At 37.3% G+C, this 24,002-nt stretch overlaps 1 pseudogene; it reads left to right on the forward strand.

Annotated features, from left to right (window-relative positions):
- The first annotated feature begins 8,891 nt into the window (after positions 1-8,891).
- On the forward strand, positions 8,892-9,097 carry LOC116746691 (annotated as a pseudogene).
- Positions 9,098-24,002: the final 14,905 nt, after the last annotated feature.

The raw sequence follows: 24,002 nt of genomic DNA on the forward strand, positions 1-24,002 counted from the left end.
CTCTCTAGATTCATCCACGTCTCTACAAATGACCCAATTTTGTTCCTTTTTATGGCTGAGGAATATTCCATTGTATATATGTACCACATCTTCTTCATCCATTCATCTGGCGATGGGCATTTAGGGTGCTTCCATGACCTGGCTATTATAAATAGTGCTGCAATGAACATTGGGGTGCACTTGTCTTTTTGACTTATGGTGTTCTCAGGGTATATGCCCAGTAGTGGGATTGCTGGGTCATATGGAAATTCTATTTTTAGTTTCTGAAGGAACCTCCATACTGATCTCCATAGTGGCTGTATCAATTTATATTCCCACCAACAGTGCGAGAGGGTTCCCTTTTCTCCACACCCTCTCCAGAATTTGTTGTTTGTACATTTTCTGAGGATGCCCATTCTAACTGGTGTGATGTGATACCTCATTATAGTTTTGATTTGCATTTCTCTAACAATTAGTGATATTGAGCAGCTTTTCATGTGCTTCTTGGCCATCTGTATGTCCTCTTTGGAGAAAGGTCTATTTAGGTCTTCTGCCCATTTTTGGATTGGGTTGTTTGTTTTTTACTATTGAGTTGCATGAACTGTTTATATATCTTGGAGATTAACACTTTGTCTGTTGATTCGTTTGCAAATATTTTTTCCCATTCTGAGGGTTGTCTTTTGGTCTTGTTTGTAGTTTCCTTTGCTTTGCAAAAGCTTTTAAGGTTCATTAGGTCAGATTTTTTTATTTTTGTTTTTATTTCCATTACTCTAGAAGTAGGAGGTGGATCAAAAAAGATCTTGTTGTGATTTACGTCAATGAGTGTTCTTCCTATGTTTTCCTCTAAGAGTTTTATAGTGTCTGGTCTTACATTTAGGTCTCTAATCCATTTTGAGTTAATTTTTCTGTATGGTGTTAGGGAGAGTTCTAATTTCATTCTTTTACAAGTAGCTGTCCAGTTTTCCCAGCACCACTTATTGAAGAGGCTGTTTTTTCTCCATTGTATATCCTTGCCTCCTTTGTCATAGATTAGTTGACCATAGGTGCATGGGTTTATCTCTGGGCTTTCTATCCTGTTCCATTGATCTATATTTCTGTTTTTGTGCCAGTACCATATTGTCTTCATTACTGTAGTTTTGTAGTATAGTCTGAAGTCAGGGAGTCTGATTGCTCCAGCTCCATTTTTTTCCCTCAAGACTGCTTTGGCTATTCGGGGTCTTTTGTGACTCCATAAATATTTTAAGATTTTTTGTTCTTGTTCTGTACAAAATGTCATTGGTAATTTGATAGGGATTGCACTGAAGCTGTAGATTGCTTTGGGTAGTATAGTCATTTTCACAATATTGATTCTTCCAATCCAAGAACATGGTATATCTCTCCATCTGTTGGTATCATCATTAATTTCTTTCATCAGTGTCTTATAGTTTTTTGCATACAAGTCTTTTGTCTCCCTAGGTAGGTTTATCCATAGGCATTTTATTCTTTTTGTTGCAATGGTAAATGGGAGTGTTTCCTTAATTTCTCTTTCAGATTTTTCATATTTAGCGTATAGGAATGCAAAGGATTTCTGTACATTAATTTTGTATCCTGCAACTTTACCAAATGCATTGATTAGCTCTAGTAGTTTTCTGGTGGCATGTTTAGGATTCTCTATGTATAGTATCATGCCATCTCCAAACAGTGACAGTTTTACTTCTTCTTTTACAATTTGTATTCCTTTTATTTCTTTTTCTTCTCTGATTGCCATGGCTAGGACTTCCAAAACTATGTTGAATCATAGTGGTGAGAGTGGACATCCTTGTCTTGTTCCTGATCTTAGAGGAAATGCTTTCAGTTTTTCACCATTGAGAATGATGTTTACTGTGGGTTTGTCGTATATGGCCTTTATCATGTTGAGGTAGGTTCCCTCTATGCCCACTTTCTGGAGAGTTTTTATCATATATGGGTATTGAATTTTGTCAAAAGCTTTTTCTGCATCTATTGAGATTATCACATGGTTTTTCTTCTTCAATTTGTTATTATGGTGTATCACATTGATTGATTTGCGTGTATTGAAGAATCATTGCATCCCTGGGATAAATCCCACTTGATCATGGTGTATGATCCTTTTAATATGTTGTTGGATTCTGTTTGCTAGTGTTTTCTTGAGGATTTTTGCATCTATAGTAATCAGTGATATTTGTCTGTAATTTTCTTTTTTTGTAGTATCTTTGTTTCGTTTTGGTATCAGGGTGATGGTGGCCTCATAGAATGAGTTTGGGAGTGTTCCTTCCTCTGCAATTTCTTGCAAGAGGTTGAGAAGGATGGGTGTTAGCTCTTCTCTAAATGTTTGATAGAATTCACCTGTGAGCCATCTGGTCCTGGACTTCTGTTTGTTGGAAGATTTTTAATCACAGTTTCAATTTCATTACCTGTGACTGGTCTTTTCATATTTTCTATTTCTTCCTGGTTCAGTCTTGGAAGGTTATACATTTCTGAGAATTTGTCCATTTCTTCCAGGTTTTGCATTTTATTGGCATAGAGTTGCTTGTAGTAGTCTCTTAGGATGTTTTGTATTTCTGTGGTGTCTGTTGTAACTTCTCCTTTTTCATTTCTAATTTTATTGATTTGAATCCTCTTCCTCTTTTTCTTGATGAGTCTGGCTAATGGTTTATCAATTTTGTTTATCTTCTCAAAGAAACAGCTTTAAGTTTTATTGATCTTTGCCATTGTTTTCTTTGTTTCTATTTCATTTATTTCTGCTCTGATCTTTATGATTTCTTTCCTTCTGCTAACTTTGGGTTTTGTTTGTTCTTCTTTCTCTAGTTCCTTTAGGTGTAAGGTTAGATTGTTTATTTGAGATTTTTCTTGTTTCTTGAGTTAGGCTTGTATAGCTATAAACTCCCCTCTTAGAACTGCTTTTGCTGCATCCCATAGGTTTTGGATCGTCATGTTTTCATTGTCATCTGTCTCTAGGTATTTTTTGATTTCCTCTTTGATTTCTTCAGTGATCAATTGGTTAATTAGTAATGTATTGTTTAGCCTCCATGTGTTTGTGTTTTTTACGTTTTTTTCCCTGTTAACTGAGTTTTAATCTCATAGTGCTGTGCTCAGAAAAGATGCTTGATATGATTTCAATTTTCTTGAATTTACTGAGGCTTGATTTGTGACCTGATATGTGATCTATCCTGGAGAATGTTCCATGCTCACTTGAGAAGAAAGTGTAATCTGCTGTTTTTGGATGGAACGTCCTATAAAAATCAGTTAAATATCTGGTCTCTTGTGTCATTTAAAGCTTGTGTTTCCTTGATAATTTTCTGTTTGGATGATCTGTCTCTTGGTGTAAATGAGGTGTTAAAGTCCCCCACAATTACAGTGTTACTGTCGATTTCCTCTTTTATAGCTGCTAGCAGTTGCCTTATGTATTGAGGTGCCCCTATGTTGGGTGCATATATATTTATAATTGTTATATCTTCTTCTTGGATTGATCCCTTGATCATTATGTTGTGTCCTTCCTTGTCTCTTGTAACATTGTTTATTTTAAAGTCTATTTTATCTGATATGAGTATTGCTACTCCATCTTTCATTTGATTTCCATTTGCAGGGAATATCTTCTTCCATCCCCTCACTTTCAGTTTGAATGTGTCCCTAGGTCTGAAGTGGGTCTCTTGTAGACAGCATATATATGGGTCCTCAGCAAGCCTTGTCTTTTGGTTGGAGCATTTAATCCATTCACGTTTAAGGTAATTATCAATATGTATATTCCTATGACCATTTTCTTAATTGTTTTGGGTTCGTTTTTGTAGGTCCTTTTCTTCTCTTGTGTTTCCCACTTAGAGAAGTTCCTTTAGCATATGGGGTAGAGCTGGTTTGGTGGTGCTGAATTCTCTTAGCTTTTGCTTGTCTGTATAGCTTTTGATTTCTCTATCGAATCTGAATGAGATCCTTGCCAGGTAGTATAATCTTGGTTGCAGGTTCTTTCCTTTCATCACTTTAAGTATATCATGCCACTCCCTTCTGGCTTGTAGAGTTTCTGCTGAGAAATCAGCTGTTAACCTTTTGGGAGTTCCCTTGTATGTTATTTGTCATTTTTCTCTTGCTGCTTTCAATAATTTTTCTTTTTCTTTATTTTTTGCCAATTTGATTACTATCTGTCTCGAAGTGTTTCTCTTTCAGTTCATCCTGCCTGGGACTCTCTGCGCTTCCTGGACTTGGGTGGCTATTTCCTTTCCCATGTTAGGGACGTTTTCAACTATAATCTCTTCAAATATTTTCTCGGGTCCTTCCTCTCTTTCTTCTCCTTCTGGGACCACTATAATGCAATGTTGTTGTGTTTAATGTTGTCCCAGAGGTCTCTTTGGCTGTCTTCATTTCTTTTCATTCTTTTTTCTTTATTCCTTTCCACATCAGTGAATTCTACCATTCTGTCTTCCAGGTCACTTATCCATTCTTCTGCCTCAGTTATTCTGCTATTGATTCCTTCTAGTGTAGTTTTCATTTCAATTATTGTGTTGTTCATCTGTGTTTCTTTGTTTTTAATTCTACTAGATCTTTATTAAACATTTCTTGCATCTTCTCGATCTTTGCCTCCATTCTTTTTCCAAGGTCCTGGATCATCTTCACTATCATTATTCTGAATTCTCTTTCTGAAAGGTTGCCTATCTCCACTTCATTTAGTTGTTTTCCTGGGGTTTTACCTTGTTCCTTCATCTGGTACATAGCCCTCTGCCTTTTCATCTTGTTTATCTTTCTGTGAATGTGGTTTTCATTCCACAGGCTGCAGGACTGTAGTTCTTGCTTCTGCTGTCTGCCCTCTGATGGATGAGGCTATCTAAGAGGCTTGTGCAAGTTTCCTGATGGGAGGGACTGGTGGTGGGTAGAGGTGGCTGTTGCTTTGGTGGGCAGAGCTCAGTAAAACTTTAATCTGCTTGTCTGCTGACTGGTGTGGCTGGGTTCCCTCCCTGTTGGTTGTTTGGCCTGAGGCAACCCAACACTGGAGCCTACCTGGGCTCTTTGGTGGGGCTAATGACAGACTCTGCAAGGGCTCACGCCAAGGAGTTCTTCCCACAACTTCTGCTGCCAGTGTCCTTGTCCCCACGGTGAGCCACAGCCACCCTCCGCCTCTGCAGGAGACCCTCCAACACTAGCACGTAGGTCTGGTTCAGTCTCCCCTGGGGTCACCGCTCCTTCCCCTGGGCCCCAATGAGCACACTACTTTGTGTGTGCCCTCCAAGAGTGGAGTCTCTTTTTCTCCCAGTCCTGTCGAAATCCTGCAATCAAATCCTGCTAGCCTTCAGAGTCTGATTCTCTAGGAATTCCTCCTCCCGTTGCTTGACCCCCAGGTTGGGAAGCCTGACCTGGGGCTCAGAACCTTCACTCCAGTGGGTGGGCTTCTGTGGTATAAGTGTTGTCCAGTTTGTGAGTCACCCACCCAGCAGTTATGGGATTTGATTATATTGTGATAGCGCCCCTCATACCGTGTCACAGCGGCTTCTCCTTTGTCTTTGGATGTGGGGTATCTTTTTTGGTGAATTCCAGTGTCTTCCTGTCAATGACTGTTCAGCAGTTAGTTGTGATTCTGGTGTTCTTGCAAGAGGGCATGAGAGCACATCCTTCTACTCTGCCATCTTGAACCAATCTCCTGGGTTGTGGCGGCATTCTTGACTCACAACCTGTCCTTTCAATTCACCTCCTGCTCTGCTGCCAGAATCTCCTTGCTGGTTACCCTTCTTATCACCCATTCGTGCCCCAGGGCACAGCGAGGAAGCCCATTTAATTTTTTTAAGTGAGTTAATTAGTGAGCAAAATAATCTTGAGTGATTGCAGGTGGCAATACTACCCTATTACCCTACTAAAAGCTAAGGTGACACCAATTTAATTAAGGGTGACTGATAATTCTCCTTTATTACTACACCTGTATTCATATTTAGATACTTTTCATTAATGCTCTTGGGGGTCAGTTAAAAGATAAAGGGGAACTCAGCTCATTAATAAAATTTAGAAGTTGAGTTTCCAGGCTCTATATGCTAATTACTCTCTGCCACCACTAAGGCATTTTAAATCTGCATAGATGAACACACAAGCAATGAAAAGAGACTGTCTGGAAATGAACCTAGAAGAAGGAAAAAAAAGTAACACACAGAATAAACAAGATCAACAGTGCTGCCAATTCTTGTTTTGTCCCAGTGGTACTTTTAACTTATTAATGTTGGCTTATGCTGTTCTCGGCTGACCTGCTATTATAAAAGCCTCCCTGTTTGGTAACCAAAGGGAAAAACATTCTTATAGCTGATAACCTGATTATTACTTTTGAAAACAAGGGATATAGCAGGTAATGATCTTTCTGCATGGGACCTCTGCAATTTGTAATCACTCAAGCTTTCAGAACATAAAGATGTGACCTTGTGCTTCCTATATTGTGCAATGCTGATTGGTACAAGGAAAATGCCAATAGAATCCTCCTAATTGGCTCCCAACACAAGTGGAGTGATCACCACGCAAATCATTAATCCAGACTCATTTCATTTACTCTAAATAAAGGAGCATTAACAAAACTCTTTTATTTGAATGTCCCCTTGCGTATGTGTGTCTGTTATTTAAAAGTATGACCAGTTCATCTGGGAGATTGGGATTGACATATATACACTAATATGTATAAAATGGATAACTAATAAGAACCTGCTGTATAAAAAAATAAATTAAATTAAAAAAAAATATATATATATTCCTCCTGTTCTTAAAACAATCCTACTTTGTGATATGATATCACAACATTAAAATAAAATCTTTTAGGGCTTCCCTGGTGGTGCAGTGGTTGAGAGTCCGCCTGCCGACGCAGGGGACACGGATTCGTGACCTGGTCCAGGAAGATCCCACATGCCGCGGAGCGGCTGGGCCCGTGAGCCATGGCCGCTGAGCCTGCGCGTCAGGAGCCTGTGCTCCGCAACAGGAGAGGCCACAACAGTGAGAGTCCCGCGTACCGCAAATAAATAAATAAAATCTTTTAAACCTTAAAAAAATAAAAAGTATGACCAGGTTTGACCCTGAAGCCTTTTTGTCGGTAATGTAGACTCTTGTTACATTTCTAGCTTTTTCTAGACATTAGCATTCTAGTTGAATGGTGATCATTAAATCAATTTTAACGTAATAATTGAGAGCATTCTTTGATTGCAGTTTTTAAAAAGGTGCACTACCCATGAATATTTCCTTCACGATGCTGAAAACTAGTGAAAATACTACACTGATAATTTTCTATTAAACAGGAAAATGAGAGTTTCACTATGACTTAATAACATCTTCACACTGTATGGAAGGTGATTTTCCATAGGAAAATTGATGGCATTTTATCTGTCCTGCATATTGTTGAAGGACCCTGTTCTCTCTTTAAGTAAACTTTCTTACGAAAAACTCACTTATTCCCTTGAAATCAGCACACATTATGCAACCTTCAAATAATACCTCTTCTGGGGAACCTTTCCTGATATCCTCCAGAATGAATCTTCTCCTCCTTATGACACCTACCATTTTTTACTTTTTCTTTACAATTCACAGTTCTGAGAGGTATCATTCACTTAGACATGAACAGCAACCCCTGGAGTTGTGTAGCCATGATGTGCACAAAATAGGTAGCAGTCCTGAGGAGATTTACCTCATTCACCTTCTTGGTAATATTAGCTGGGAGCCAAAGTGTATCATTTAAGGTGATAAAAATCAAATTTTAGAAATATAAGCATATTTAACAGTAAAATAGAAAATACTAAATAAACGTTGATAATGCTATTGATTAAATTCCAGTGGTAAGAGGAAGGGAGGAAGAAGCAGAAAGTGGAAACACCTAATTTTAACACCGAGCAAATAGAGAAGCAACAGACACCATGTAAATTAATGGATGACTAAAAACACTATATAAAGCTATCATTTGAAACCACTGAGCAACTATCCAAACCTAGCTACCAGAAAAACTTTTCACAAACAAATAAATTAGACTACATGGTGAAAAACTTCTGAAAATTTACAAACACATAAAATCTGACATAAGGCAGATGAAAAGACAATCATGATTATATCAGTGTAACTATAATACATATCACGTGTGATATATATAAACAAATGTTACAAAAATACAAACAAATCATTAAAACATTGCTGAAAGACACAAAAAAGAATTTGATCAGACTTCCAGGAAAGCCGTGCGATAAACTTGGCATATACATCTCTCCTCAGCAAAACAACCATTTAACTGGTAAATATTATAAAACACAAATGTTTAAAACCTCTGGAAATTGACCTAAGGGCATACCGCAAATCAGTAAGCATTTATTCAAGAAAAACTCCTAAACGTCGATAAGAACAGTGGGAATAGGTGACATTTCAGCCAGAACCTGCTCCCATTCCTTCCGCAACTTCATAATGCAGAATGTCTACTCTATTTCTTGAGGCCAACAAGATGCGAGCTCCTTTAACACCACTCCCAGTCAAAAGGCTAAGATTTCACCCCAGGAGAGGCAGGTTGCCAGCATCTCTCACCTCAGTCACCGGCCCTCCTAGTGAAGAGGATTAGTCAAATCATGAGGCAAAGATGGAATATTTCAGTAAACGGTGTTCGAACCAGATAGACATATAAAAAAGTGAAATTGAATCCATTTTTCATTTTACATACCAGAACAAACTCTAAATAAAACAAAAATTTAAATATAAATAAAACCATTAAAGTAGCAAAAAATAATATGGAAGAATTCCTTTAAAACCGAAAGTGAATACAGCCTATTTCTGAAAACCCAGAATACTTAAAATACTAACAACTTACTACGTAGAGAAAAAAATTTCCATTTGGCCAGAAATAATAAGCAAAATTAAAGGGTATATGACAGTGCAGAGTGGAGCGGCTGCCAGAGATGCCTAACTTTGTGTTCTGAGGAGCGGCCAGCGTCAAGATGGAGCGGGCCAGGGACCGTTTACACCTGAGACGGACCACAGAACAGCACGTACCAGAGGTAGAAGTCCAAGCCAAACGGAGAAGAGCCTCACTGAGCGACCAGGAGTGTCACCTGTACCCAAGGCGATCTCAGCAGTACCTGTGGTGGATTTCCAGGCGGAACTGAGACAGGCATTCTTAGCTGAGACACCAAGAGGTGATTAAAGCAGTATTGGAACACCCAGGTAGCTGATTCCAAGAGAGAAAACAAAACAAAACAAAACAGGTTAGAGCTGATGCAGTCATGATCAAGAATAAAGAACTAATTAGGGCTTCCCTGGTGGCGCAGGGGTTGAGAGTCCGCCTGCCGATGCAGGGGACACGGGTTCGTGCCCCGGTCTGGGAAGATCCCACATGCCGCGGAGCGGCTGGGCCCGTGAGCCATGGCCGCTAAGCCTGCGCGTCCGGAGCCTGTCCTCCGCAACGGGAGAGGCCACAACAGTGAGAGGCCCGCGTAACGCATAAAAAAAAAAAAAAAAAAAAAAAAGAACTAATTAAAGGGTAGCATGTTTGGAGGTCATTTAATTACTTGGGATATGTTCAAAAAATTGTTTTTCCTTAAAGGCTTCATACAAATAAACACATAGCAGAAAGTTTAAAAAAGTAAAAGCAGGATCTTCATGCTTTTACCCTGACACTTTTGTCATGTGTTACTTTCCAGACATTGTATAGTTCTTGCTTTTTAGGTAGTTTTATTCATATTTAACTTGTACTGATTTTCAACTTAACATATGAAAAATATCTCCATATAAATAGCTGATGAATATCCTGCTAATATGTTTTATAATTCCTTTTTGTGAGAAACTTCATTTTTTCTGCTGGTAATTTGAAATAAAGCTTCAGTGAATTGCTTTGCATAAAACTTTAGATAGGATCATTTCCTTGGATATGCAGAGGTAAAAATAGAGTCAAAGAACTTGAAATTAAGGTACATTTTCTGAATTGTATTATGAATTACATTAGTCTGTATTGTTGTGAAAAAATATAGTGCCAGTTACACTTTCATCTGCACTGGTTATGTTAATTACATACAATTTGTTTCTATTGAATTATAAATACACATCACATCCATTAGCAAATGAGAAGCTAAGTATTTCCCATGCTTATTTACTAATTATTTTTTTGTTTTATCTTTTTCTTACCTTGTTTTTACCAAAGTTTTTGAATCAGCTGACAGTGTAATAAAGCTATTAATCTATGATTTTTCAATGTTATGTAGATTTATTTACAGTGTGCCTTCTTGTGTTGGTTGCTTAGATTTTTAGGAAAATGTTATTAATTTTGATTTAATACTTTATTTTTCCTTTCTGACTTTTTAAAATTTTAAGATCTCAATCCAAAGGGTTTAAAATATACTTTTTAGAAACTAAGAGAGGAAAGGGGTTTATAGATGAGTTTTCTTCTAGATTTTCTTTATTTCTCTTTTGAAATATAACACCTCAACTCAAATTAATTAGGCCTGTTTATGGCCATCATTTCGAATTTTAAAGCAAAGGGAAAACCCTCCCCAGCTGAATCCTTTACCCAACATTCCCCAGTAATTGCTTGGATTTGATTGCAAACAACAGAATCTGATCATTGTCCTCAGCTGTTCTCCAGAGTAAAGGCATTTTTTAAATAAGTGCTCATATGACTTTTTTTAACCAAGAATTTTTTGGGTCCTCAGTGCAATTTACATACTCTCGTAAGTTCCTGAGTAAAGTATTATTTAAATTATACATTATGATCTGTAAGTAGGGCCATCCAATTTGCTGAGTTTCAAGTGCTGGTTTCATCTAAACAGTACTAGTTACTAGGATTGTTCTAGAGCAGGATTTGGTAAAGTATCTGGCCCATTTATTGCCTGTTTTTGTAAATAAAATTTTATTGGCACACAGCCATGTCTTATTTATTTAAGTATGGCCTATGGCTGTTATGGGCAGTACAGTGGCAGATGGGAGTATTTGTGACAGGTTGAATGGCAGGTAAAGTCTACAATATTTATTATCTTTCCCTTTAAAAGAAAAGAGTTGGGTAACCTCTCTCTTAGAGAACCACTTTCAAAGCTGAAGACACTAAGGTGGAGGCAATAGGGGAGTGGTGATACTATACAATGTGGTGAAAGGAAAGGGGTTGTAGAAGGAGAGTATATGAAGTAAATATTCCAGGGTAGAGAACCAGATGAATTTCTGGGATAAGCGTCAGGTCTAAGACTCGTGCTAAAGTCTTCTATACATGTAAATGGGTAAAGACATTTTAACAATTGATATGTTTTCTTTTTCATTATAAAAATCTAAATCATGTTCAGTGATAGCCAAGAAAAATGGGAAGGTAAACCACAGACTTTAAATACCCATGTTTCAACCACGGCAGCATGAGGTTGAATTTTCTTTCATTTTGCCCATTTGCTTTTCTTTTGAAAATGTAGTTAATTGTAATCATGCTTTTAAACTATTCCACTTACATGTATATCATTAATATTCTTTCATTTTATTACATAGTCCTCCCAACTATCATTTGTAATGAATAAACGATGGTCCACTCATAAAAGAAAAGGTATATGACAGATTGATGGGGAAACATCTATAACCATATCACAGATAAATGGTTAGTCTTTCTAATATAGAGGAAGTTTTAGAAATCAATAAGGGAAGGATTAGCAACAGTAAACAAAAGGATCCAAAGGTATAAACAGATAATTCTCAGAAAAATTCAAATGACTCTTTGACAGATGTCAACCTCAGCTATAAAATGAGAAATGCAAATTACATTACCCTGAAATACCATTTTTAACCTTTCAGATTGGCAAAAACTCAGTTTTATGGAGCTGTGGAGTGTAAAATTTTACTATCCCTATACAAGGCAAATAGGATCTATCAAAGTTACAAATACATATAATTTTTGACAGAGCAATTCTACTTTGGGGTTTACACAACAGATATAAGTACTTGAATATGTTCATAATAATGTATGTATAACTGTATTCATTGAAGCATTATCAACAAAGGATTGGAAAATTACCTTACCATTTTTCAATAGGGGACTGGTCAAGTAAATTATAGTATATTCAATGGGATTAAAAAATTGCATAAACTCTACATACTGACTGAAATGGAATATTGTTTACAGAAAAAGCAAAGCTTAGAACAGTGTGTTTAATATACCATCATTTTTGTAAAAAGTGAGAAACTAAGGTATATATTTGGTTTTGTTTGCATATACAAATAGAAACGCTTAGAGGATGTGCAAGGAACTAATAATAATAGTATTCTAATGATGTGGGCCATGGGAACTGGATGGAGACAAGTGTGAGATCAGGAGAAAGACTTTTCAATGTATACTTTTTTAATATATTTAACCATGTGCACTAATTTCCCACTCAAAACAAATCGATTTTTTAAATGAAAACTTAAGATGATATAGGTGAGACAATTCATTCTCCCTGGCCCAGTCACCACTCCTTTTTGTGAAACCCTCCAGAAAAATATGCCTACAGAGAACAAATGCAAAAAAGTAAAATAAAATGCAACATCTATTACTAGGTGAGTGAGATTTTGGCCCCAAACTCCACAGATGAACCACCTGGAGAACTCTTTCAGCCTTGTGTGGAGATGTAAATGGACTCCATCCTCTTGAAAGCAAATTGGAATCTCAGAGTTACATACACCCAGGGTCAGAGAAAGAGAAAGCAGAGAGAGAATAGGAACAACATTTTCTTCAAAGCCCAGGGGCAACCTAGGCCTTCTCCAGTCAGAGCTGTAGCTGAGGGCTAGGCTGCCACACAACCAGATTGGTGCCTGAAACCCTCTTTCCTCTGCCTTGTAGAAACGTTGGAAGGGAGATAAATGTCCCTCAGTATCTTATGGTTAGAATGAGAAGAGAAACCACACATACTCTGATTTTCACTCCTTCAAGGCCCCACTTCTAGAAAATGTGAATCAATCCATATCATGGAACTGGAGCACTATTCCTTGTTTGGGGGAAATGGATTTTATTGACCTTGATCAACACTCAGAGACAAGAGGTTAAGGGAAAGCCCTGTGCTCCCCACAGAGGTGAACTAGATGTTTCCAAGAATAAATTCAGGAGTTTATCAGTTATAAAAGACACGGGTTTATTCTTTCCTGTCAATAAATATTTACACATACATAACCTACATGAATTGAATCTACAATGGGCATACACTTTTTATAAATTGAAAAAAATCTCACATTTACCCAAGTGGAAATGTAATTATAGGTAATACAATGCACACAGTTTCAGCTTAAATTTTCAATGGAGCATTTCTGCATGCTAACATAGACACAGAAGCTGTTCTATGGAGGCCCCAGAGACAGATCTATTCAATCATTTGCATACTATTAAAAACACTTTTCTAGTGAAACTAGAAGGTATTAAGCCTCTATCAATGTATTTTCTAATCTATTTTATCAATGTTGCCATGAGAGGTTCAGAGGTTAAATATTTCCATGTGTGGCTCTTCAATTCTTTTCATAATTTACGTGAATTAGAAGTTTAAATGTAGTATAATAATTTAATAATATAAAACAATTACCTAGTATTTAGAATATGAGGATTCTGGACAGCCAAAAATTCTAGATAATTGAGTCAGTCATCATTATGAATATTAGATCATATCTATATAACATATATAGATATTATATACCTATATAATACAATAGATATATAGAATCTATCATATAGAATATTGTATATAATCTAATATATAATTTATTCTATATAATCTAATATGTAATCTATTATATGGATCCATAATAGACATTATATATACATATGCATAATAGATATAAAAAGGCCTATTAAAATATGTGGATTTATTTGCATAGCTTAGCTTTTTCACCTATTTCTTGTTTTTTTCTCCCTGCCATTATTATCAGTGACCCCATATAGCACTTTCTCTCCCTATTCATAATTTTCTCATTTTCCATCTACTATGAGCTGAGGAATCATGTTGAAGGTTCTTTAAATAAAATGTAATGTAAGATTAGGTTTTGAAATAAGGGCTGAGGGAATCACTTGAAGCCATGGGCATGGGATTTTAATGCAGGTACTTAGAGACATCTACTTTGGCTGGGTAGAGAGCTTTGTTGCTTATTGCTTTGGGCTACCTCTATTAGAAGAGTGTGACACTGTAAAAGTTTGAGCAAAATTAGGCTACCCCATTTTTTTATTCCTTGATTTTTTATAAAAAGAATTGTATTAAAATGCATATAAAATCATAAGATAAAATAATTTTTTAAAGTAAAGAAAAAATGAGGTGAAATGTAAGGCAAAGGGAAAGAAGAGAGCCAGGTGAAAGACTCATCACAATGCCAACCAGTCCTCTAGATGAGTAACAGATTTGCTTTCATGCTTTGTAGTCAATCCAAAGAAGGTAACAAAATCCATGTTGTCCACTTAGTGTAAATAAAACAAGTTGTTTCAACAAAGCACAGATTTTGTGGATAGGGAGTCCAGAAAGCAATTTTTCCTTGGTTTCTCATCAAGAAGTCATTGTGAAACATAAAAATAACACCCTCAACCACTTTATAAGAGATGCAAGGATAAATATCACTGGACTGTTTTTATAAAATTCTACAACATAAGTCAACAGCACAACTCAATGGAAAAAATTCTATGGGGGAAAGAAAATGTTGCAGCTCACTGAAAACACATAAAATGACTTATTCCAAAACAAAACAACAGTTGACTATGGTTGCTCCCGGTGGCCCAATGGTAGTGTTTTTGACAGTGTCAGCTACACACTTGGTCAGATGACAGTGTGGATCTACTTAACTCCTCCAATCACTGAAGGAGGCCCTCCAAGTCCCACCAGTCTGCCCCAGTTCCTCAGCACATCAGATAAATCTTGATTTAAGCCGAAGAAACACAGTGGTGAACTTCACTGTTATTCTAAATATCCACATAAAATATGGTTGCTCACTATGGGCTTTAGAACAAGGAAAGTAGAGACAAATTAATCAAAGGAAACAAAACACTCATTGGAGACATTACTGTCAGTGGTTAATAGTCAATGCATGAAGCAACCTGGATGAAGTACTAGCTTATGGCTAAAGGCATATCCAACATAAAGAGGGGAAAAGTGAAAGAAATTTCAACATATGAATACAGTACTACTCTTTTTTTGCCTGTGAAAGCAAGCCAAAATGTTAACACTGACTTCTTAACTTTACTTTCTATATAAACAAGCAGCATTAGCATTTCCCCAGAGCAAAGGGTAGAAAATTGTTCATAATGAGGTAAGATTTGGAATTAAAAACACAAACAGCAGTGTACTTGAACAAAGTCAAATTATCTAGTGCAAACAATGGATCAATTGAGTGAAAAGATAACCAAATCTCCAATGCCCAGGGGCCTAGAAGGATAGCTATTACACTGAAAGATTTTATGCATCAATTTTCTTACATGTTAGAGAAGGGAACAGTTTAACCTTGACACCAAGAGCTCTGCACACACCAATGCCTAAAGGTAACTTAGCGCTCAGTTGAAGTAGGTCAGGAACCTCTTGGAAAGATGGATGACCGTCAGCTATTAAATTAATTTTTAACTATATACTCAAAGAGTGGACATTAAAGATTCATTGAGCTTTGCAGTTCTAAAGAAAGAGTGTCAGAAGTACAGTTCTTAGAATGTAAACCCTAAAATACAGAGACTATTTCTGTATAAATCACTTTGCTCAGAACCAAAACCATGTCAATGAATACTAAAAGTACTTAACAAATACTTTTTTAAAAGAGGATGTTAAGGAATCAGGACTCTTGATTGGAAGAGACAGATACCCCTCTCAAACCAGCTATCTCAAAAAAGGAACTGGCAGCTGCCCTAACCAAACTTCTGGAAGATCATGGGCAAAGCTGGGCCTCAAGCTGGGACCAGGACACAAAAAGGCGCCAAGACTCCCTATCCCTAGGTCTTTCATTGCCACTTTCTTAGTGTGTTAGCTTTTTCCCCTCCAACCTGAGGCCCACTTCTTCTCCACAGCAGGAAACATAAATCCAGTGGCTCTCTGCTAGCATCTTTCTAAGCTGAGATAAAAAGTTTCTCTTTGTTTACTTCCTTCTGTGATTGGTCCAACTGAATCACCTGCCTACTCTACAATCCTGTAGCCACGGTGTGGTTTCTGTCACTGGCCCAGCTTGGGTTATGTGCCTACTCTTAAAGTTAGGGGCAGAGATTTGTGACTGAAATTAGGGAAGAGAAGTAGTTCCTACAAAAGAAAGAAGAAAGTACTGAACTATAGAGAGAGAGAAGGAATAAGTCACATAAACTACTCATCGGAAACGTAATTTATTTTGCTCTACCGAGCGTTTTGGACACTTCAGGCCATGCAGAAGTTGCTTACAGGATAGAGAATTGCTTCAGAACACTAGACACATGATCTCATTAAGGTCATTAAGGTCTCAGTAATCTTTCTTTATACCCTGTGCTAGACCAGCATGAATAAAGGCTGATTTCAATGTCCCATAATTGACAGCAAGAGTGACACCAATGTGTACTGCTAGTAATAGAAGCCAGTATTCTATCCATAAGGAACAATCAAAATTATAAAACTCATTCAAAGAAGTACAGTTGTATTAAGAGGGCATGGCAGTAGATCACCATGTGGCTCAACAGAAATACTTGAGAGCCACATGTGTTAAGAGGCAAGAATGGCTTTTATATAAGATATTATCTCCATGGAATTGGGTGTTTCTAAGGTAGTTAAAACAAACCTCTTCCAGCAATAAGTTGAACTGGATATTCTGAAAAGCCCTTACTGTAAAACATATACAGAATAGTAGATAAAATACAGCAAACATCCATTTAAATACATCCATTTAAATTACATCCATTTAAGTTGTGTTTTCAAGAGAGTGAGAGAAATATCTGGGGTGGGGGAGGGGTGGCGCAGGGAGGGGGAAGAAACAATACCACAAAGCAGAAAACCTGAATGGTCAAAGGGAACAAAAACTATGACTGCTCTGGGAACGTTTGCTGATCCCAAGAATCTAGAAACTTGGATTTCAAAGCTGTGCAAGGGACAGAAGACAAGGCTTTGGGCCTCCGCAAGGTAAAGATTTGGAAGTGAGATCCTTGCATAAATTCAGAACTCATGAATCAGGAAATAAAATCTTCTAAGAAAAGTAAAGAAGTGAAAAAGGGACTTATCCATCTCAGTCTGAGTCCTGGGAAAGGAAAAAAATTTCCCCTTGAGAATGAAAAACCACAGTCCTACCCTGAAACAGGTTTGGATTTTGAGTTTATATACTTCAGCAGGGTCTAAGAAAACCTAAGCCAAGAAACAAATGTAAAGAAATCCCAGGTAGGGAATGTTTTGGAACCCGAGGCTGAAACAAATATAAAACTTCCCTTGAGTGACATACTCACAACTGGGGCCCACAAACTTCCCACCAGTTAAGAATGGCTGAACAAGCACCCACAAATCAAAACTGCAAAACACATAAATTATGTGTTGATTCTGCTGACTCTGGCCCATATTAGCTTATTTCCTTATGTAGAAGTAGAAGGGGGTCAAGAATTTTTAAAACTCCATCAATTCAATAGGAGTCAGGAAAGAAACATAAATAATTGAGGCAAAAAAAAAAAAAAAAACCCACCTAAATAAGAGAGTATAATAAATCTAAACGTCACTAATCACCATAAATCTAAATGGCTTAAACCAGTCACTTAAACACAAATAATGAAACTAGACACAAAAACTTAATCCACCCGTGCAGTTTAAAAGAGCCCACCTAGGGCTTCCCTGGTGACACAGTGGTTGAGAGCCCGCCTGCCGATGCAGGGGATTCGGGTTTGTGCCCCGGTCCAGGAAGATTCCCGCATGCTGCGGAGCAGCTAGGCCCATGAGCCATGGCCGCTGAGCCTGCGCATCCGGAGCCTGTGCTCCGCAATGGGAGAGGCCACAACAATGAGAGGCCCGCGTACCGCAACAACAACAACAACAAAAGACAATAAAAGAGCCCATCTAAAACATGAGAATATATACAAAGAACTCTTAAGACTCAACAATAAGAAAACAAACAACCCAATTAAAAAATGCACCAAAGACCTTAACAGACTCCTCACCAAAGAAGATATTCATATGGCAAATAAACATATGAAAAGATGTTCCACAACATGAGTCATCAGGGACATGCACTTTAAAACAAGTGAGAGATACCACTATACACTATTAGAATGGCCAAAACCCGAACACTGACAAAACCAAATGCTGACAAGGCTGTGGAGCAACAGGAACTCTCACTCATTGCTGGTGGGAATGCAAAATGGCACAGCCACTTTGGAAGACAGTATGGTGGTTTCTTACAAAACTAAATATACTCTTACCATGCGATCCAGCAATTGTGATCCTTGGTATTTAGCCAAGGCTTTGAAAATTTATGTCCACACAAAAATCTGCACATGGATGTTTATAGCAGTTTTATTTAAAATTGCCGAAGTTTGGAAGCAACCAAAATGCTCTTCACTAGGTAAATGGATAAACAGGTGTCCCTATGATGGAATATTATTCAGTGCAAAAAAGGAAATGAGCTATCAAGTCAAGAAAAGAAATGGAGGAAATTTAAATGCGTATTACTAAGTGAAAGAAGCCAATCTAAAAAAGACTACATACTAGAAACGCACAACCTGCCAAGACTGAATCAGGAAGAAATAGAAAATATGAACAGACCAATCACAAGCACTGAAATTGAAACTGTGATTAAAAATCTCCCAACAAACAAAAGCCCAGGACCAGATGGCTTCACAGGTGAATTCTATCAAACGTTTAGAGAAGAGCTAACACCTATCCTTCTCAAACTCTTCCAAAATATAGCAGAGGGAGGAACACTCCCAAATTCCTTCTACGAGGCCACCATCACCTTGATACCAAAACCAGACAAGGATGTCACAAAGAAAGAAAACTACAGGCCAATATCACTGATGAACATAGATGCCAAAATCCTCAACAAAATACTAGCAAACAGAATCCAACAGCACATTAAAAGGATCATACACCATGATCAAGTGGGGTTTATTCCAGGAATGCAAGGATTCTTCAATATACGCAAATCTATCAATGTGATAAACCATATTAACAAATTGAAGGAGAAAAACCATATGATCATCTCAATAGATGCAGAGAAAGCTTTCAACAAAATTCAACACCCATTTATGATAAAAACCCTCCAGAAAGTAGGCATAGAGGGAACTTTCCTCAACATAATAAAGGCCATATATGACAAGCCCACAGCAAACATCATCCTCAATGGTGAAAAACTGAAAGCGTTTCCACTAAGATCAGGAACAAGACAAGGTTACCCACTCTCACCACTCTTATTCAACATAGTTTTGGAAGTTTTAGCCACAGCAATCAGAGAAGAAAAGGAAATAAAAGGAATCCAAATCGGAAAAGAAGAAGTAAAGCTGTCACTGTTTGCAGATGACATGATACTATACATAGAGAATCCTAAAGATGCTACCAGAAAACTACTAGAGCTAATCAATGAATTTGGTAAAGTAGCAGGATACAAAATTAATGCACAGAAATCTCTGGCATTCCTATATACTAATGATGAAAAATCTGAAAGTGAAATCAAGAAAACACTCCCATTTACCATTGCAACAAAAAGAATAAAATATCTAGGAATAAACCTACCTAAGGATACGAAAGACCTGTATGCAGAAAATTATAAGACACTGATGAAAGAAATTAAAAATGATACAAATAGATGGAGAGATATACCATGTTCTTGGATGGGAAGAATCAACATTGTGAAAATGACTCTACTACCCAAAGCAATCTACAGATTCAATGCAATCCCTATCAAACTACCACTGGCATTTTTCACAGAACTAGAACAAAAAATTTCGCAATTTGTATGGAAACACAAAAGACCCCGAATAGCCAAAGCAATCTTGAGAACGAAAAAAGGAGCTGGAGCAATCAGGCTCCCTGACTTCAGACTATACTACAAAGCAACAGTAATCAAGACAGTATGGTACTGGCACAAAAACAGAAAGATAGATCAGTGGAACAGGATAGAAAGCCCAGAGATAAACCCACGCACATATGGACACCTTATCTTTGATAAAGGAGGCAGGAATGTACAGTGGAGAAAGGACAGCCTCTTCAATAAATGGTGCTGGGAAAACTGGACAGGTACATGTAAAAGTACGAGATTAGATCACTCCCTAACACCATACACAAAAATAAGCTCAAAATGGATTAAAGACCTAAATGTAAGGCCAGAAACTATCAAACTCTTAGAGGAAAACATAGGAAGAACACTCTATGACATAAATCACAGCAAGATCCTTTTTGACCCACCTCCTAGAGTAATGGAAATAAAAACAAAAATAAACAAATGGGACCTAATGGAACTTCAAAGCTTTTGCACAGCAAAGGAAACCATAATCAAGATCAAAAGACAACCCTCAGAATGGGAGAAAACATTTGCAAATGAAGCAACTGACAAAGGATTAATCTCCAAAATTTACAAGCAGCTCATGCAGCTCAATAACAAAAAAATAAACAACCCCATCCAAAAATGGGCAGAAGACCTAAACAGACATTTCTCCAAAGAAGATATACAGAATGCCAACAAACACATGAAAGAATGCTCAACATCATTAATCATTAGAGAAATGCAAATCAAAACTACAATGAGATATCATCTCACACCAGTCAGAATGGCCATCATCAAAAAATGTAGAAACAATAAATGCTGGAGAGGGTGTGGAGAAAAGGGGACACTCTTGCACTGCTGGTGGGAATGTGAATTGGTTCAGCCACTATGGAGAACAGTATGGAGGTTCCTTAAAAAACTACAAATAGAATTACCATATGACCCAGCAATCCCACTACTGGGCATATACCCTGAGAAAACCAAAATTCAAAAAGAGTCATGTACCAAAATGTTCATTGCAGCTCTATTTACAATAGCCCAGAGATGGAAACAACCTAAGCGCCCATCATCGGATAAATGGATAAAGAAGATGTGGCACATATACACAATGGAATATTACTCAGCCTTAAAAAGAAATGAAATTGAGCTATTTGTAATGAGATGGATAGACCTAGAGTCTGTCATACAGAGTGAAGTAAGTCAGAAAGAAAAAGACAAATACCGTATGCTAACACATATATATGGAATTTAAGGAAAACAAATGTCATGAAGAACCTAGGGGTAAGACAGGAATAAAGACGCAGACCTACTGGAGAACGGACTTGAGGATATGGGGAGGAGGAAGGGTGAGTTTTGACAGGGCGAGAGAGAGTCATGGACATATACACACTAACAAACGTAGTAAGGTAGATAGCTAGGGGGAAGCAGCCGCAAGGCACAGGGATATTAGCTCGGGGCTTTGGGACAGCCTGGAGGGGTGGGATGGGGAGAGTGGGAAGGAGGGAGACGCAAGAGGGAAGACATATGGGAACATATGTATATGTATAGCTGATTCACTTTGTTATAAAGCAGAAACTAACACACCATTGTAAAGCAATTATACCCCAATAAAGATGTTTAAAAAAAAATAAAATAAAATAAAAAAGACTACATATTGTATAATTCCCACTTTATGACATTCTGAAAAAGGCAAAACTCTGAAGACAATTTAAAAAACAGTGGTTTGTGGGGAGAGAGGGAGGTGGAGGGAATGAATAGGCAGAGGACAGAGGATTTTTAGGGCAGTGAAAATACTCTGTGTGATATTATAATAATGGATATTCATCATTATACTTTTGTCCAAACCCATAAAATGTACAACACTAGGAGTGAACCCTAAGGTAAACTATGGACTTTGGGTGATTAGGATGTGTCCATGTAGGTTCATCCTTGGTAAAAAAAAAATAAATGTACCATTCTGGTGAGTGATGGGAGTAGGGAGTAAACTCAGCAAAGAGCACAAGCATTGTTGTGTGTTTCCTACTGGTAAAAGATCCAGACCATTAAAATAATCAGTCCTTTAATCCTTCCTTCTGATGATTCACATCCTCAAAAGTTTATCAAATCTTATCAAAATATCATTTACACAAGAAGCATTCAATGTACATTTTAATAAAAATAGAGCAGGTTTGAGGAGAAGAACTACAGTAGTAATAGCTGCAGTTCAAACTATTCTATTTCATACTTCAAGGTTTCCATCTTCCACTACTACCATTTCTACCTCCCTGCTCTTTGCTCCTCATTTCTCTTATCTAGTTATTGCTTTCCTCTCTTCATTCAGACCCAAAGGGATAAGAAGTGGTGGAAAATCACAGAGAACTGGTAAGATATAGAAAATGGGGCCCAAGAAGACCTTTTGATCCATATTGCATAACACCAGACCTAAGTGCTGATTTTCCATTTTGGGCCTTTCTCAGTTTCTCCTTTTCTTTTACTTTTGCTCCTGTCTAAGCATCACCTGCTCTGACTTGAAACACTGCTTCTAACATCCCCTAACACAAAGAAATAACCAAAGCCTTGAAAGGCCTGGAGATCAGGGATAAGTATTTGAATCATTTGACTTTAAACCGATTCTTGAAAAAGCCATTAGCTTCAACACGGCATCTATATGCACAGAGAAAACTTCACCCACACACCACTACAAAAGCAGCAGCAGCCTTTGCCATGAATCTTGGGAAACCCCTCATTTTTCCTGAGATGCAAAGGTTGGCCAGGCCTGCTTTGTCAGGAATGACATTGTTATGTAAGGATCATAGGTGGATGGGGCTGGGTGTGTTATGGTATATAAGGGATGAAAGTGGGGATATTTCTTATTTACAAATGTATGTCCTTTATTCTCCAAAGTCTGAGTTCAAACACCTCTCAGTTCATATCTTTGAACAAAATCTCACTGCACACTGATGGAGTTACCCACTGCATTAATAATGTCATAATTCCATTGACTTTAACCTGATTAAATATGCACTTGTCTTTAAAGAAAAAACTGGAGAAAATATGCTTCGTCAAAGAATTTACAATGCCTGCAGTGTATGGAAATGGTTTTGTTTCAGACATAATGTAGGATTATGTCTAGAAAGCTGTGCTGCATCTGCACATCTCATATAGATTTACTTCCTGAACCTGATTTGCTGTTGTTTTTTCCTTTGTGCCAGGCATTGCAGAATTAATATTTTTATCATCATTAGAGAATAACAGTTTATTTACTGAATCAAAAGTGCAATCTCATTCCATCACATTTCAAAGTCAGTACCTGCTCAGGGGCCCTTTTGAAGGTCATTAAGCATCACAGAGCGAGTCACGATATACATTTCCCTGCACACTGAGGATGCAGAAATCACAACACTCTGATTGACCTTGGCTATATTGTGAGGAGACCGTTTTGGTAACCACAGGTTACTAGCATTGAGCTGCTAGGTGACCAGTTGCACAGAACTTCACTTAAGTTACTGAATAAAAACTGACTTGGGATCTTTAGTGTGATGGTAGTTGGGGTTGACAGCAGTGCTACAGGAATAAGGACTGGTTCCCAGAGCAAGTCTATAAAGAGCAAAGTGGTGAATGTATTTTCAACCACACAATTTCTCCAACAGGTCAACTGTAATTCTCATACAGCTGAACCAGAGTCCTGAAGTGAATATTGAGTAAGAGCAGCCCTATCTTTATTCCAAAGCACCTGAATTCTCTGAATTTTATTAATACGCTATTTTGTTCTATCAAATAAATTCCACTTGATTCCTTAAAACGACTTCTGTAGCAGTTTGTAGGTAAAATTATAAATTTGCATAATTACTTCATTTGAAGTTATTAAACTGCTAAGGCAGCAAAAGTGATTAAACTAACTTTCATTGAACTCTAATCATTCAGGGAAACAATACCTTTCCCCTCAAAAAAGTACCAATTTCCTAGAAATGCACTTCATGGCTTTATTTCCTTTGCTAATTGATCCTGGTTATTTAATTCAATAACTTTTATAAAGTTAAAATTATAAAGATTTAATTGACTTTTGCTTCACTTCCAATTATGTCTAATTTGTTTCTATTCAGTCTCATTAAATCCAATTATGGTTGGACTAATTGTAATTATTCCCAATAGTTCATTTACTCTAAAATAAGGACTCTCTCCTCTGTTACTTTCAAGTAATTTTT

Source organism: Phocoena sinus, chromosome 21, assembly GCF_008692025.1.
Source record: "Phocoena sinus isolate mPhoSin1 chromosome 21, mPhoSin1.pri, whole genome shotgun sequence".
Classification (NCBI taxonomy): domain Eukaryota; kingdom Metazoa; phylum Chordata; class Mammalia; order Artiodactyla; family Phocoenidae; genus Phocoena; species Phocoena sinus.